Below are 18632 nucleotides of genomic sequence, written 5' to 3' on the forward strand. Positions count from 1 at the left end.
ATTTTGCTTTGCTTATGTAGGCTACCAAGGCATTAGAACCACCTTAGTCTCTAGTTTCCTTGTTTAAATACTTTAAAGGTAGGTAGGTAGGTAAGTAGGTAGGTAGATGGATAGGGATCTATTTCGTTTAGCCAATAGCTAATATAGATCTGTATCTATCAACCAGTATATCCTTCATAAAGTAATAAAGTGATCTTCCTATTTCTTTTTGTTCAGTATCTTTGTTTCCAAATAATGCAATATGTAAATTGATTTCATATAATCCAAACCTAGAGATGAATTCCTAAATGTAAAAATCCAATGGTGCTCAAAATGCATATTGAACTGCTCTGAGAAGCCTGCTCTGAAAATGTTGTTGTTTATTTAGGAAAGTAATCATCCTGACTTAATTTAACAAACGACGAATAGGAAGAATAAACAAAGATAACAAATGAAAATAACTCCAAAAAGATTATTTCCCAAAGTGAAGAATCCAATAATATTTTATAAGTGAGAGACAGGATGGAAGAAAATAGGAAGAAAACAAAAATAAACATCAAACACAGTTACAGGAAAAAAATTTCAAATACTCATTTTTAAAAGATCAACAGCTGCAGGGAGCAAAAAGTAAATTGTGAATGCCAACAGACGAATAATGTAATTTAAGAAAAAGATGCAGTCATTTTGAAGTAAGAGATGAAAATGATCAAGTCGTAAGAATGCTCGTTGTAATAGAATTGATCTGACAGCTCTTAGAAAACAGTTGATGATTCAAGCCCTGGAGTCAGATTATTGGGATTTGAATTCTAGTTCCTTTACTAACTAGGTATAGTATTTGAGGAAAGTTTCTTCATCTGTAAATAGATATAATAATAATCATAAAATCTTAAAGGTTTGTTTGATGTTTATGATAATATTTGAAAAAATGCTGAGAGCAGTCAGTGAGAGTTTGTTATTTAAACAAAATAAATAGTGTTAGTTCATGAACAGAAAAATGTCCATATTTCAGGTAAAACTTACTATAGGGGCTAAATGATAGCATCAGTATCTAATTTATATCTTATTCTGGCTTCAGATATGTTGTCTTCATTCTAACATGGGCTCTATTTTTTTTTTTTTATAACATGACTCGCAACTTGTTTTTACACTTTCAAGATCCTATTTAGGAGAAAAGAAGTCTATGATTCTGCATTCCTTACACATTTTGACTTGCCCTTAATAAATTTTATGTTAATCACTTTGGAATGCTATAATAAGGTACCTTCAACTGGGTGGCTTATAAACAACAGAAATTTACATCTTTTAGTTTCCAGGGTTTGAGATCAGGCTACCAGCATGGTCCAGTTCTGGTGAGGGACCTCTTCCTGGTTGCAGACTCTTCATTCTTATATGGCTAGATCTCAGTCCTCATCTCATGAGGCACTAATCCAATTCATGAGGGCTCCACCATAATGACCTGATCACCTCCCAAAGTCTCCACCTCCTAATAGCGTTGTACTGGGAATTAGATTTCAACATACCAATTTGGGAGGACACAAAAATTCTGTCCATAACACATGCCCACTACTGCAATATTTGTCTATTCTTCTCAAGTGATTTCACTATATTTGGCTTAAATTAGCTTAACCCATGGACCTGAGGGTGAAACTCAAAATAAATCTGTGAGATATCCAAAAAGAAGTTTGAGATTGGTAGGAAGGAGAAATGAAAGAAAAATGGATATTGAAGAAGTAAATGTTATTTGCTTGTTATGATATCAGGAGTTCAAGATGAGCCAGTTATGCTTCTGATTGTATAGATTGTCATTGAAGACATGAAAGACATTATTGCATATACAAGGCCATTAACCTACCAGAATGAATCAAATTGGGTAATTGAGAGGGCTTAGCCTAAAGCTTTACCTAAACAGCCATAGAAAAATAATGTATTAACTACATGCATAGCTTTTAATGCAGGAACCCCTACCCATTTGTGAAATATTGCCCAAAGAATATGAAATGCTAACCAAATAGATTAGAAACCAATTTGGAGAAGAATAAATAGAGGGTTGAAAATAAGAGAACATCTGGGCAAATTGGCTAGTATTAAAATGTGAGTGAAGGGAATCAGTGATTATCAAAATGGGGCAGCTGAAGGATAGAGACAGTAAAGGGATACGTTATCTTTAGAAAACTTAGAAACAAAATAAATCTGAATACAATTTTTTTATTAGAGCCATGTGCTAGGAATTTTTTTTTTTTTAAGATTTTATTTATTCATTTGCGAGAGAGAGAGACAGCCAGCGACAGAGGGTACACAAGCAGGGGGAGTGGGAAAGGAGGAAGCAGGCTCCCAGCAGAGGAGTCTGATGTGGGGCTCAATCGCAGAACACCGGGATCACGCCCTGGGCCGAAGGCAGACGCTTAACGACTGAGCCACCCAGGCGCCCCATGTGCTAGAAATTCTAAACAATGTCTCCCTTTGGAGAGCAACTGACAGGAAAACACTGGTGTCTTATTCCCCTGATTTTCAGCCTTTTTAACCTATAGCACTCAGATGACCAATCTATAGTCAATCTAGGAGTGTGCCCCCACAGAAGATGAAGAATCATGTATCTTCTTTAACTGCTTCAGAAATGTTTCATCAGGCAGGAACAAAGCTACCTCAGCATCTCCAGAGTGATTTCAGTTCCCACAAATTTCATGTATTCCACTCTAACAAATAACCAAAGAATGAATGTGGAATTTAAGACTATGATTATATCTATCTCATTTTCTTTCTTTTTTTTTTAATAATGATTTTTTATTATATTATGTTAGTCACCATACAGTACATCCCCGGTTTTCGATGTAAGGCTCGATGATTCATTAGTTGTGTATAACACCCAGTGCACCATGCAATTATCTATCTCATTTTCATATAGCATTTAATAAAAAACATTTTCACCCGCTGTTAGAGCCATTCTTCTTTTTCATTCATTGGTAATTTAATCAATGTTAGAGTTGTCGACGATTTGCCAACCTTAATTATTTGGGAGAATTCACTTTACAAGAATTTGTGGTGGTAGACTGTCCATTTTCTGAGGAAAATTCTATTTATACCATTCCCTTTCTGAGGGTAAAATCAAAGTACTCCTGTTTTGCTGATTTAGAGATTAACAATGGTGGCACTTCTCTCCAGATCTGCCAGGGTATCTCTTGGTTCATATAAGCACATACGCATTTAAAGATCTTTGTCATTTTTCAGTTTGCTTCTCTTTGTTCCTGATCTCTCTGTATTTCACTTTCTGCAGGAAAAACTCCAAAGTTGTTTTAACCCCAAGGCCTAGTGTAATCTTTGACCAGGAATCTCTTCAATTCATGAGATCTGCCTATTGGGTGTTTTTGCCTTTCCTTCATGTTGCTCTGCTGGAAAATAATCCAACAGATTGTTGAACTAAAAATGCTACTGATACTTTTTTCAGTCCTGTACCATTAGGGGCCCAGTAAGAACCTGCATGTACTTAACATGTGGTGTTATACAAAAGTGTGTCCTTTGATGCTTATGAATTTTTCGTGCTTTCAGTACTGGTGATGAAACCCATCCTTTCTTGTATATCCTCTACTATAACGTTGAGATGACTTATAACTTTCTCCCTCTCTCTCTCTCTCTCTCTCTTTTCAGAGTTTAGCTGAGTCTTTAATAATTCTATGACTGGCCCTATTGTGCATTACTTCCATCATCTCTTATTACTGGCTTTCTTCACACTTTCTTCACCTTGCTAACTACCATTTTTTCAAGTTTTGATGTCACCTGCACTTGGGGGGAAAAATCCTCCCCCAAAAAAACACAGAAAAAATCCAAAACATTAGATCTTAGACTCTCCCCCCAAACTGGGTTAGATATCCCTACTCTTTGTTCCTATAGTACATTATGGAACTCAGCACTCATTATACTTAATGGTTTGAAAATCCCTCAAGTAGTCTCTTCTGTCTCTGTATTCCTAAAACCTAATCATGTGTACCTTTCATGTGGTAAAAGCTCAAAGAATGTTGGTTGAATGAATAAGTGCCCAAAATGCCTTATGAATATTAGAAGCCATTCGGCTGTCTTGTAAGAATTTTGGAAATGGGGGGGCGCCTGGGTGGCTCAGTCATTAAGTGTCTGCCTTCGGCTCAGGGCATGATCCCAGAGCCCTGGGATTGAGCCCCACATCAGGCTCCTCCTCTGGGAGCCTGCTTCTTCCTCTCCCACTCTCCCTGCCTGTGTTCCCTCTCTCACTGGCTGTTTCTCTCTCTGTCAAATAAATAAATAAAATCTTAAAAAATATATTCTGGAAATGGAAACCATCTTATGTGGGCAACAGATAATAAAACTAGGTACAGACTTCAAGATTCCTGTTGCTACATAAACTTACCATTGAATCTGTCTATTCGTGTGCTTTTCATCATACAAGAGTTGAAAACATGGAACATCTATGTTCCAATGTGATATACAAGTTCATCAGTATGTATTTCAAATACAGCAAGAAAGACATTAAAAAGATGCCGAGTTGTTTTTGTGTGTCAGTTTTAAATTTTTGCATTATAATACTAAATACAAACCAATTGCAACCATAAGAGTTGTGAAACCTTTACCATGTTTTTCCAGGCCTGTTTTAGAAGTTGAGATGAAGAGTAATCACCATTTCCCTTTTGTTTGTAGTCAGATTGATTTTAATTTATAAATATTTTCTGCTTAGTATATTTTGTTTTACGGAAAACTATGTTTGGAGAAATTAAGCCATTAAACCACAGTAGTAAATATATTAAGAAACAACAGAGGAAGAGGTAAATTTGCAAATCCTAAAGGATGAGCAGTATTGGCTTTCATGGTTATGCTTCCTACAGAAGCCATGCCCCCTAAGAGAGGATAGGTAGGTCTGAGTGGGAGAAATAGGTCTTTATAAAGCTTTCAACATTCATCTAATAAGTGTATTTGACTCTCTCTCTGTTCTGTGGACTTGTATAGCTAAGCTTTTCAGAACAACCGAAGTTCTTTAGCAATGAACTCTACTCATTGGCAATATATTTGGACATGCTGCTTCTTGCTCCTCTGACTTAAACCTATTTTTACCCAGGGTTAAATTAAGGCATTTAAAATATAATGCTCTCTCCATTCACAATTAAATTAAAATTTAAATTCTTAAAATAATTCTAAACAATAATATATATGTAAAAAATCAAAAGGCAAAAGGTTGAGTTAATTATATTCTTTACTTCATGGCATATTATCACCTTAAATGTAAAACAAGAGGATTATGTGTTTTGAGGATTAGCCTGTATAATTTGTAAAAAGTATTAAATATTAATAAATATTTAATTTTGTTAATATTAATAACAAAAATTTAGTAAATTACATTTATTAAATAAGTACTCAAACTCCCACAAAAAATATCCTTGTGATATGCCAAAAACATCTAAACATTTTTTTTTACTTTTACTTTCATAAATTGAACAATTATACACAGAATATATTAGACTATTAATCCCAAAATCCAGTGATCTTTTATTGTCCTCTCTCTATATATATATACCCTGTCTTTGTTCAGAGATATTTAGAAAATTAAATTTCAGTGAATTGAAGACCAAAACAGCACTTTATTGACAAAAGCTAGGTTCAGAGATGTGGCTTTAAGTCTAATAGCTAAGGGACTTGCTAATATTGTGCATTATAATTAAGTTGATTTATCTTCTCAGACTGGAATATGATGGGCAAATTTATGATTTTCCTTATAGTAGCTTATTCCAGTAAAATTTCAATAGGCAGACCAGAATGTGGACTTTTGTGGTTAACAATTCTTTTTTTTTTTTTTTTTTAAGATTTTATTTATTTATTCGACAGAGATAGAGACAGCCAGCGAGAGAGGGAACACAAGTAGGGGGAGTGGGAAAGGAAGAAGCAGGCTCATAGTGGAAGAGCCTGATGTGGGGCTCGATCCCATAACACCGGGATCACGCCCTGAGCAGAAGGCAGACGCTTAACCGCTGTGCCACCCAGGCGCCCCTGTGGTTAACAATTCTTAAAGCAGGAAGGAAGGAAAAAGAAAAGGGATAAACAATGTTTGTCCATTCTTTTTCCAGAATCACTCATAACATTTGTTACTCTTTCTTTGCTGCTAGGAGTAAGGGGTCTGAGAGATGCCAGAACTTAATTCTGATAGCAGTGCCTCCCTAATGGAAATAGAGACCAGTGTGACACACTTATATCCAGGAACACATTGTTTCCTTCCAAGGATAACTGAGAGGGATATGTGTCTCACATTTGCCTTGACCGGCAACACAAAATCCCATTTTATTACACTCAAATGTCATATCTGTTTAAAACACACACACACACACTCATACACACACACAAAAACCACACACACACAAAAACTAAAACCACATTTTTTAGAGTAATTTTGGGACAGTAAAAAACCACCTGTGATTTTGTTTGTTTCAGAAAGCACTGATACACTCAGTAGCAATTTTACATTTGTTATAAATTCTACCTATCTTATATATGTCCCCTGCAGAGAATTTCCTAGCTCGATGACTGCAAGCTAAATGAGTGTTTGGGACTGGGCTATGCTGTTTTATTGTCATAAGTAACCATTTTGAAAGCCCAGGAAGGTGACAATAGCAGTAAGGTGAGGCAGATTTACTTCAGTATTTTTTTTCATGATTTCTAAAACAAACAAGGGGGTGCTAACATAGAAAATGACTTTGTTTAAATTATTTTGAGGAGGGGACTTCATGTCCTTCATTAGGTAGAAACCAGCTACTTTATTTATTTCATTTAATATATAACTGGAAAAAGGAAAGAAGGAAGTAAGAGGAAGTGAAAATGAAAGTAATAGATTAGGTATAAGATAATACATATAATATTTAAAAGCAAGCAAAGTGGGATGAGTATGAAAGAGGAATAGAGAAAAAAAAGCCACTTGAGAATGATGTGTATCTTCAAAGTTAATATTCTATTATAAGAAAAGAAGTATTTGACTTCTTTACCATGACTATAGATGTCAGAACTAATTGGAAAGATTTAATTACAATGGGAGAGGTCAACACCTCTTTAAAACTCTATCATAATAACTCAATGAAATTTTTTAAGAAGGTTTGAAAAATTGTCAGATCTTGAATATGCAGATTGAAACTGTGAATAATAATTGGACTGTTGATATGTTGGGCATAGGCACGTATATTTGTTAAATTTTTAAAGAATAGTAAGTTTCTTGAAAAACTTCATTTATACTGAAGTTTAATAATATTTTTGATTAGCTTTTCATTAAAATTAAGACTGTGTCCTCTTCTCCAGATACCTCCCATGCACTTTCCTTTCTCAATCTCTATGTGATAGCCAAACTAAAAACCAGAGTTAGTTTGCTCTCTAGAAGTGTTCATTTTTCCTCTGACTTCTAGAGTCTTCTAAGGGAAAGATAGTTCCTTCTTCCAGCAGCAATATCTACTCTCAACTTTTTTTTTTTCTCCCAAGCCTAATCTCTCTCCTCCTGAATACCAGTCAGCTTTTCCAAAAGGATTATTAAGATGCAGATGTACATAGAAGATAGTCCCATGCATTTGGAACAAAAAGCTTTCTAATTCACTTTATTCAAGCTTCAAAATGATCTTTCACAAATGACTTTTTTTCTTTTTGTAAATTGTTAGATGCAAGTCTAAAATCTTAGAGTTTTTAATACTATCAATATAAATACCCCCATTTTACATTCTCAAATATTTTATAATTTTTTTCAGTTATGAGAAGACCTTATGCTTATGATGGTTTTAAAATCAATGTCACAAAATTAATTCCTAAGTATTAAAAAATATCAATGCAAAAGCATTAGTAATGAAAATGTTAATTGAACAACTTAATTAACATTTAGCTGTAGCAAGTACTTTTTGGGTATTTACTACTTTTTTCTTTTTAGTTTTTACATTTTAAATTGTATTTAAAGTCACCTTAGGCAGTTAATCACTTCTCAGAATACTTTTAAAGACACAAGGAGAACAAATACCCTCTAGAAAATGTAATTAATGTTTTATTACATTGAAATGGGTATAAATAAATTATTAACTTTATTTAAACTGGGTGTGGGGAAATGTGAGGAGTTTGTTAATTGATACAAGTGTACCCATGAAGGAAAAAATTAGACTTGGAAGTAGTTAAAGAGAAGTAGGTGCTATACATGAAAATGTTAAGGTAAAGCTTCATTACTTCACATTATATTAGAAATTGTAAGTAAAAAAATCATATGCATATCTTTATATTAAAAACTGAGAATGACATTTTAAAGGAGATGATCAAGCATTTATCAGTGTAAACAGATTATAGAGTTTACATTCCACATATACTTTCTAAAGATTATGTTGAAAGTACATATTCATTGGTACCCAAGGGGTCAGGAAGGAAATTGCATATTATGATTATAGGAATAAATCAAAATATATGTAAAAGAGGGGGGGAAACAAAGCAAAATTATTCAACTCTGTACTTCTCTCTATTCACAATTTATTTAAAATCTCATTCTTCTGAATTTTCCTTCTATTTGAACTTTATTCTTTGGCCTTATCTAGGACTATATTATCTCCTCCTATGCCTGCCTGCCCATCACTTTTATGCTAAGGTCACAGGTTAATGTTCGTGTCTTGCTGATTTAATGATACACAGTCCAGTTATCAAGTGTTTGGTCTCTTATGTAGTTAGCCTTAGGATCTTGTCTCATAAACTGCTTCGATGCCAAGGCCCGGCAGGCCTGACAAACACACATTTCCTAAAAACAGCTCTTAAAAGTGAAATAGTGCATATATGGACCACATCTTCTTTATCCAGTCATCTGTCAAAAGGGCATCTCGGCTCCTTCCACAGTTTGGCTATTGTGGACATTGCTGCTATGAACATTGGGGTGCAGGTGCCCCTTCTTTTCACTGCATCTATATCCTTGGGGTAAAAATCCACTAGTGCAGTTGTCGGGTCATAGGGTAGCTCTATTTATAACTTCCTGAGGAACCTCCATACTATTTTCCAGATTGCCTGTACCAGCTTGCATTCCCACCAACAGTGTAAGAGAGTTCCCCTTTCTCCACATCCTCACCAACGTTTGTTCCTTGTCTTGTTAATTTTAGCCATTCTAACTAGTGTAAGATGGTATCTCACTGTAGTTTTGATTTGTCTTTCCCTGATGACTAGTGATGTGGAATATTTTTTCATGTGTCTGTTGGCCATTTGTATGTCTTCTTTGGAGAGCATATGTGGAATATAAGAAATAGCACAGAGGATCATAGGGGAAGGGAGGAAAAATAGAATGGGAAGAAACCAGAGAAAGGGGCCAAACCATGAGAGACTCTTAACTCTGGGAAACAAACAGGGTTGTGGAAAGGGAGGTGGGTGGGGGGATGGGGTAATTGGGTGATGGGCATTAAGGAGGGCACATGATGTGATGAGCACTGTGTGTTATATGCAACTAATGAATCATTGAACCCTACACCAAAAACTAATGATGTACTATATGTTGGCTAATTGAATTTAAATTAGAAAATAATAATAAATAAAAGGAAAAAATAAAAGTAAAATAATGAACATATTTCACTTAGCCCTAATAAGGCCTTCATACCTTACTTTTAAAGGAAAATAATGTGTTTGAAACAATATACATGAAAAATTATCTGGGGACCTGTTAATGTGATTTTTCTTTAAAAAATATGTTTAAAATATAGGAAAGTTAGAGGATTAGATGTCTTCAGATGATGGTTCTGTCACTGTTTTTGACCCTTCACTGGTTGAGTAACTGCAAATTACGTAACATCTGTAAGCCTCAATCCTTATCTGTATAGTGGACTTCATTGGGATGGTGCATGTAAGACGCTCAAGTCATTACCTGTCACATACTGTTCCACAAAGGAGAACTTCATAAAGTATGAACAAACTAAACATTTACTTCTCAACCAATAAAGTATATACTATAAATTTTTATAGAATCCTTAAAAATACAACATAAAATATAACAAAACCATAGTATTTCATGGAAGAAACTATAAATACAAGTGGCAAATCAAACTTAACAGTGAAAGTAATGCTGAAAATAAAGTGATAGTAATCTTTGTTTTATAGTATTCTGAATTAAACCCAAGCCAAAGGGTTCTTTTTTTTTTAAACTTTTTAAAATTTAAATTCAATTAATATATAATACATTATTGGTTTCAGAAGTATAGGCCTGTGATTCATCAGTTTTATATAATACCCGGTGCTTATTACATTACATGCCCTCCTTAATGTCCATCACCCAGTTATCCCTTCCCTCCAACCCCCTCCCCTCCAGCAATTCTGTTTGTTTCCTATGATTAAGTCTCTTATGGTTTGTCTCCCTCTCTGGTTTTTGTCTTGTTTTATTTTTTCCTCTCTCCTCTCTGATCTTGTTTTTTTTCTTAAATTCCACATATCAGTGAGATCATATGATAATTGTCTTTCTTTGATTGACTTAATTCGCTTAGCATAATACCCTCTAGTTCCATCCGTGTCATTGCAAATGGCAAGATTTCATTTCATTTCTTTTGATGGCTGTGTAATATTCCTGTGTGTGTAGACACACACACACACACACACACACACACACACCATATCTTCTTTATCCATTCATCTGTCAATGGACATTTGGGCTTTTTCTATAGTTTGGCTATTGTAGACATTGTTGGTACAAGCAAAAGGGTTCTATGGTTTTGTTGAATGTGTAAAGGAATCAGCAAAAACAAAAGACAAAAGCAAGAAAAAAAAAATGGAAGAGAGAATAAAGGGTACCCTCTGGTCTATTTCATCAAGAAGACCTCTTTGTCTATCTTATGTAAAAGACATGACCATGTGCAGCTTGGTTCTAAATAACATTTTGGAGATGGCAATCATCTAAATCTACAGCTCAGTGGGAATGGAACAGTTTGAGGGGATTTAATTCATCAGTAACTAAATACTTGCCTACTTAAACCTTTGGTTCATTATAACCTCAAAGGGAACCTCAAACGCAAAAATTCATTTATTTTGAAAGCCAAAACAGAGAAAATATCAGATCTCCCCACTAAGGTGTGGACCAGAGGGCAGAACATAGGGAGATAGACTTCTCTCAGGTTATGTATGATGACAGTGCATGCAGAAGTGAGTGGAATATTTCGAGACTTGCAGTGGAATATTGACATTCCCCAATCATATCATTTTAGCTTTGTGTAATAGTCTTAATTTATCTATTATAATTGAAGCAAAAATAATAGACTTCTTCATTGTTCATAGGTCATTGTGAAATAGGACAAATGGTAACATTTCATTGTTTCTTATTAAAACTTTAGTCCTCATAAGAAAATGTCATAATTCTATCATTTTACTTTCAGTGCCTTTGACCACAAATGACAGGATAGTGAATAATATAAAAACTATAATTTATAGTTCTATCCAGTAATTTGATTTTTCATTACTTGAATTCGTGAATGACTAGGTGATTAAAGGCATAAAAAGATATGTAGCTTTAATATATATTTCATACTATTCTTTAAATAAGATTATGTGGATAACAATTTTTGTATTTAAGCTACAGTTGTCTCTGCTAGTCAAGAACTTAATCTCAATTTCTTTCAAAACAAAAATATGCTATTTATTTATATAAATACATAAAGAGTAAAATGTCTGAGCTAATAAATTATTCAGAAAATGTTTATAAACAATGAAGAACATATCTATAGCATTGGGAACATCTTCCATACAACAGATATGTGTCCTCCTAACAATAAAATAACATGTGCTCCCTTTTTAGTTGGAATATAATTCATTGAATTTAAGAGCAGGCATAACCATCATATGGAGGTCATTGGTAAATATCGTGAAGCATTAGATTAAAGTTTGTGGGCAGTGATAAATTCTCTCACTTTTCATCCATTGGAGTCTTAAAACAATCACAGGTGATCATTTCAGACACCTTTCAAACCTTTTTTCAAAGATATTTCAAGTCCTTAGAAGAGGGTTTCTATACTTCTGCCTTTTCTCTCTTCTAATTTACATATCCTTTGCTTGAACCAGGAAAATGCTCAGAGGAATAAAATTATTCTCCCCTTTCAAAATTGACTTAGATTATTATTTGTTTATTTTATTTGTTAAAAGTCCAGTAGAGAAAAATATAGTATACTTTAGAGCAAACTGCCTAATAAAATATGGTGAACAAAGTTTAGTCAATTTGGTTGTACCAACAAGAAAGTGTATATCAACCTTCCCTTGTGCACACTCAAGAAAGAAACTAACTCCATTTTAATCAAGTTTATCTTTTACTTAATGGATTGGATTTTGGGGCAAATGGTAAAGTTAATTCTTACAGGAGATAGAACTATACCTGCCATTAGAAACATGAGTGTGTGTGTGTGTGTGTGTGTGTGTGTAGTCTGAATAAAATTTTCCCTCTTGGTGCTATATTATTATTATTATTATTATTATTATTATTATTCCAAAATACTGATCAGGTGCTCAGTTTAGATGAGGAAAAATTCCAACTCTCATACCCAAGCCCAGGAGCCTGAAGTGTGAATCATCTGTTGCTTTCATTGCTGTTACTAGCACAGGATTTTCCTAGTGTCTGTCTACTCATCCTATGTCAAGGTCCTGACCAAGATGGCTTCAATGTTCTCCTCAGCTTTACTAAAATTTAGACAGGTTTCTTCCTGACCGTATAGATCCCTGACCTTCCTTTTCTTCTAGCATATATTTTAGAAAACTTGGAATTGTAAGCTCTTTCTCTGTTTCTTGAGATGTAATTTTTTTCAAACTTCTTGCCAGTTTTATAGTCCAAGGATGTCTTTCCTAAAGCCATGAGAACTAGCCCTTTGAAATGTGATCATCCAAAAAGATAGGGCCTCTATCGCCCATGGTGGATAGGGGAGTAATTTTGATAAGTGCCAGTTAGCAAGCACAGATGTTTTAATCACATTAGCCACATTTACCGATTTCCTCCCTAACATCCTCAGGTGCATTTCCACTAGCTCACCCAAACACTTGAAAAACCTTCCACTTTTATTTGAGAAGAGTTGAGCTCAGTTCTGTCTGGAAGTTTCTCTCCCTTACTGCAGTAGTCTGAATAAAATCTGTCTTGTCCTTTTATTACAAGTATCTTTTGAAATTTTTCTTTGGCAGTATTTGATTTTATGCTTACTCACCTATGATATTATCTTTAAAACCTTTTAACAGCTCAGGGCAGTTAGGACACAGTTTGAATGCGTATAACAGACCTAGATAAAATTTCATAAAGAAAAGTTTGGTGGATTGCTTAACATCTTTGTTTGAGTTTATGGCTTTTTTTTTTTCATTTTTTTCCTCAAAATACATTTTATGTTCACTGCCTTATTATCACTGGAGAAGAAGAGGAAAATTCTGACCTTGAAATATGTTTTGGTAGTAAGTGGACAGAGGGATCTAGAGTCAGGGAATAGATCTCAGTAAAGTGAGTTAGAAAATCTGCAATACTATTTATTTCTCTTTTAAATCAGTGGGCGGATGGGCTAGCCCAGTGAAGGGTATTAAGGAGGGCATGTATTGCATGGGACACTGGGTGTTATACACAAACAATGAATCATGGAACACTACATCAAAAACTAATGGTGTACTGTATGGTGACTAACATTAAAAAAACAAAATTTTAATGAGAAGTGTATAGCTTAAAGTCAGGTAGTCAGGAAAATGGAGTTAGACATTGTCTTGCAGACTAAGGAAAGTAAAACATCTAAGAAGTAGTCTGCCAGCTTCATTACACTCATGTACTTAATAGGAAAGGCAAATCAGCTACAAATCTTAAACTTCTTAATAAACTTGTTAACTAACTCTGGTAATTAATATTGTCAAAAGAAATTATGAAACAGAGTATGTAGAATTATTTGATAAAACATGGTACAACATATGATAATGATCATAACAGCAATAGTAATGTGATAATGATGATTATGATAGTAGTAGTGATGTCCATTATTTACTAATTGCAGAAGTGTCCAAATGTAGATAGCGTTAACTCTTCTTACCTGAAACCTCTTATCAACTTAGCTTTAGATTTAAAGAAATGTAATGTGAAGACTTCTCTGAGTGAAAATCTCTGCCTGATCCCCAGAAATGACATGCTGTCATATAATATCTGCAGTGTTTCTTAATGCAATGAAATTAGTGACATGTTTTTCTGTATGTTACATACTGGTCTGTTATTGACTAGGTTTACTTATTATTTTAATTTTTACTTTAAAGTTTTGTAGCTGATTTGCCTTTCCTATTTTAATTATTTACTTATTTTAATTTGGCAAATGAATGCTATTTTAGTCTACATAAACTTTCTTCTGATTGCTTTGAGTAATTTATGGTTTTACTAAATTCTAATATAAATAAAAAATACTAAATGATAAACTTTAAAACAACAGCATATTGAAAATATTTTTTTGACCTGTGAGGTTTCTTGCCTTATTAAATATATATTTTGCATATTTTAGTAATATGCTATTGTTATTATCTTTTACTTATTATATTGTACAGTATTTTTTTCCTGTTGACCAAATATGGATATTTTTGCTACTCACGCTTTAATAATGCTACAGCTATTCAAATAAAGGAAGTATGTTTTATTTTCATTTTTCTGATAAGTGATGTCGAACACCTTTTTATATACTTATTGGCCACTTGTATGTCTTCTTTGGAAAAATTTCTTTTCAGATCTTTTGCTCATTTTTTAACTGGGTTATTTGAGTTTTTTGCTATTGTGTTGTATGAGTTCTTTGCATATATTGGATTTAACCTTTTATCAGATAATGATTTAGAAGTCTTTTCTCCCATTAGATAGGTTGCCTTTTCCTTCTGTTGACAGTTTCCCTTGCTAGGCAGAAGCTTTTTAATTTGATGCAGTCCCACTTGTTTATTTTTGCTTTTTATTGCTTTTGCTTTTGGTGTCATGTTGAAAAAATCATCACCAAGACCAGTGCAAGGAGCTTATCTCTTATGTTTTCTTCTAGGAGTTTTATGGTTTCAGGTGTTTTTTTTTTTTTTTTTTTTTTTAAGATTTTATTTATTTATTCAACAGGATAGAGACAGCCAGCGAGAGAGGGAACACAAGCAGGGGGAGTGGGAGAGGAAGAAGCAGGCTCATAGCGGAGGAGCCTGATGTGGGGCTCGATCCCATAACGCCAGGATCACGCCCTGAGCCGAAGGCAGATGCTTAACCACTGTGCCACCCAGGCGCCCCATATGGTTTCAGGTGTTAACATTCAAGTCTTTAATTCATTTTGAGTTGATTTTTCTATATGGTATAAAATAGAGGTCCAGCTTCATTCTTTTGCATGTGGCTGTCTAGTCTTCCCAAAACCATTTTAGAGAGATTTTCATTTCCCCAATGTATATTCTTGGCTCCTTTGTCGTATATGTATGGGTTTATTTCTGGGCTCTCTATTCTGTTCTGTTGATTGATGTGTCTGTTTTTAAGCCAATACCATACTGTTTTGATTACTATAGCTTTGAGACACCACTTCATATCTGTTAGGATGTCAGTTATCAAAAAGACAAGAGATAACGTATGCTGGCCAGGATGTAGAGAAAAGAAAATCCTTATGTATTGTGATATCTACCTTGAGAATGGAAATTGTCCTATTTCCTCATTGACTCAAAATGGAATAATTTTGTGCAGATTAATAAAAAAGATGTACCACAAATAGATCCAGACTAGCTATATAACTAATATATCCAGCTATTTTAATGTTAATAATGGAGATGCTGTATGATTATACAGCTAATGGATACAATGAACACAGTAAAACCTATAGGCTACCATAGTTATACTTTATGATGTAATTTCAGTAAGACAATATTACCCATACTAAATTAATGTGAATGTTGTTATCTTGTCTTTGGAGTTGAGATTTCATAGAATTTGTTATTTTTAAATGCTTTTGACTGTACTTTTTCTATTTCTTTTTTTTCTGCTATTAATCTGTTTGTGTTCCCTCTTTACTTTCTTTTATGAATCTTTGTTGTACGTGATAGATTTGAAGTAGGAAAATGTACTTTTCGTGCTTTTAATATCTTTTATCTCACCAAATTAACTGGAGTCCAAAGAAAGACATTTTAGTTTTGTTAGTAATATTCTAATTTATTAATGTCTGCACCTCCAGAAATGCCTTTAGCAAGCATTTTGTGTTTTCTCTGGATATTCCCATTCTTTTTTTTTTAATTTGAATTTTACTTTATTGAAGTATAGTTGACACAGATGTTACATTAATTTCAGATGTGTAGCATAGTGATTCAGCAACTCTATATGTTATGCTCACCGTAAGTGCAGTTACTTTCTATAACTATCCAATGCTATTATAATACTATTAACTACAATCCCTAGGGTGCAATTTTCATCCCTGTGACTTTTTCATTCCATAACAGAACCTGTACCATTCATTTTTTATAAAGACCTTAGTTTTTAGCTTTATTCTGTTATATGAAGTTATATATGAACTTAATATTGGTGTAAAGAACCAAACCCTAACATATTTGTCATTTAGACTTTAGTTAGTATGCCAGAACTTTAAAAAAAAAAGGGGGGGATTTTTAAAAATAAATATACAGTATACATATATATTTGTGTGAATTTCAAATATATTTCTCTCTTAATTTTATAAACTATTTCAAACGAATGGGGGAAATAGTACAATGTCATAACTCTCACACCTCAACTTGAACAAATGTTTATACTTTATTTCAAATTTTGAAATTTTATTTCAAAAACATACAAAATTATAGAAACACTTCAAAGTGCCTGTGCACCCATATCTAAATGCTTTCCTTTTTTGCCCTCCCCAGACAAAACCAGTATCTCAATTATGATACTTATTAGGTTTTCTTCCTTTTACTACTAAAATTATATCCACAAATAATATCTAATATTGCTTGCATGTTTTAAGTTTTTACATAAATGTTATCTAAGCTATATATGTCATCTTTAATTTGCTTTTTAAAATTTGTCTTTCAGTTTTGAGACTTATCCATGACATAAATATAGTAATACTTTATTTTAGTGCAGTATTCTCTTTTATTTTATTATATGAATACAGACCCTGACTTATGATGGTTTGCCTTTTGATTTTTCACACCTTTGTGATGGTGTGAAAGTGATACATGTTCAGTAGAAACTATACTTCAAGTTCTGAATTTTGATCTTTTTCTGGGCTAGTGATGTGTAATGCTCTCTTGTGATGTTGGGCAGTGACAGTGAGCTGCAGGTCCCAGTCAGCCACACTATCATGAAATAACAACCGATATGCTTTAACAGTCATTTTGTACCTGTACGACCATTCTGTTTTTCTCTTTCGGTACAGTGTTCTATAAATTGCATGAGATATTCACCACTTCATTATAAAACTAGGCTTTGTGTTAGATGATATTGCCCAAGTGCAGGCTAGTAGAAGTGTTCTGAGCACATTTAAGGTAGGCTAGGCTAAACTATGATGTTCAGTCGGTTAGGTGTATTAAATGCATTTTTAACATACGGTATTTTCACTTACGGTGGGTTATCAGGACGTAACTCCATTATAAGTCAAGGAAGATCTGTATACAACAATTTATTTATCCATTCCCCTCTTAGTGAATATTTAGGTTGTTTCTGATTCTTCATCGTCCCCTTCATTTTTCTTTTTCTATCTTCTACACTCAATTGCATCAGTTTGAGATAAGAGACTTTCTTAGTGCCTTACACATGATATATATGCCTTTAGAAGTGTTGGTGAAAGAAATCAGAAGAGGGAGATAAATACATGAGAGCTTTTTTAAAAAACTACCCTGTATCTGTCTGTATATTGTAAATCTGAAATAGCCTCTTTCAGTTGCCTTTTCCTAGTTCTATATTCAACAGCCAACTTGCTTTCTGGAACTGTTTTAAAGGTGAACTATTTAAATTTTGAAATGTGAGTTGCAATGTTCTTTTTATTCTGTGTTCCTAAGTTGTAGAAGATGGGAGAGAAGATTATACTTCTATTGCTAATAGTTAAAACTTCCATATTTATGAAGTTTTCAATTCCATTTCTCTAAAGATGCTCTAGAGAATTTACATTGCCAGAACTGTCAATCAACTCAAATGAGATAGTGATCCTCTAAGCCTGAAGATTTGGCTATTAATTGGTACAGTTAAAAAAAAATGATTGAGGGGGTGGTGTATTAATGTCCACAGTAAAGGTGACTGTACTTTTTTTTTTTTCACTTTGAAAAGGCTTTGGGAATTTCTTTCTATATAACATCACAATTGGTAAACTAAAACTAAGGAAAAGTTTATCATATTATCAATGTCATTCACAAACAATGCAGGGCTATTATGGCAGGAAATAATTTTCCTCTATTAATATCTCAATCACTAGGTTAAGTATTTCCTTACTGATTCACAGGAGACTATTGAATGGCATGTTATATTAAATTAGTTGAAATGTTAGATTAAAACACTAGTCATGGAATTAAGAATGCTTTCCATAGCAAGGCAAATTATTAATGTCCTCCTTCATTTTACATTTTCTTAGATACTGTTTATAAGGTAAACTACAAGTACATCGCATGTAGACATCCACATCCGTACTCACATCTACATATTCATACAATTTAACATATTTTTGTTTATTAGCTTGTTTTTCACTGACTACTTCTAATATCAGGTT

Source organism: Ursus maritimus, unplaced genomic scaffold (assembly GCF_017311325.1).
Source record: "Ursus maritimus isolate PB19 unplaced genomic scaffold, ASM1731132v1 scaffold_10, whole genome shotgun sequence".
Classification (NCBI taxonomy): domain Eukaryota; kingdom Metazoa; phylum Chordata; class Mammalia; order Carnivora; family Ursidae; genus Ursus; species Ursus maritimus.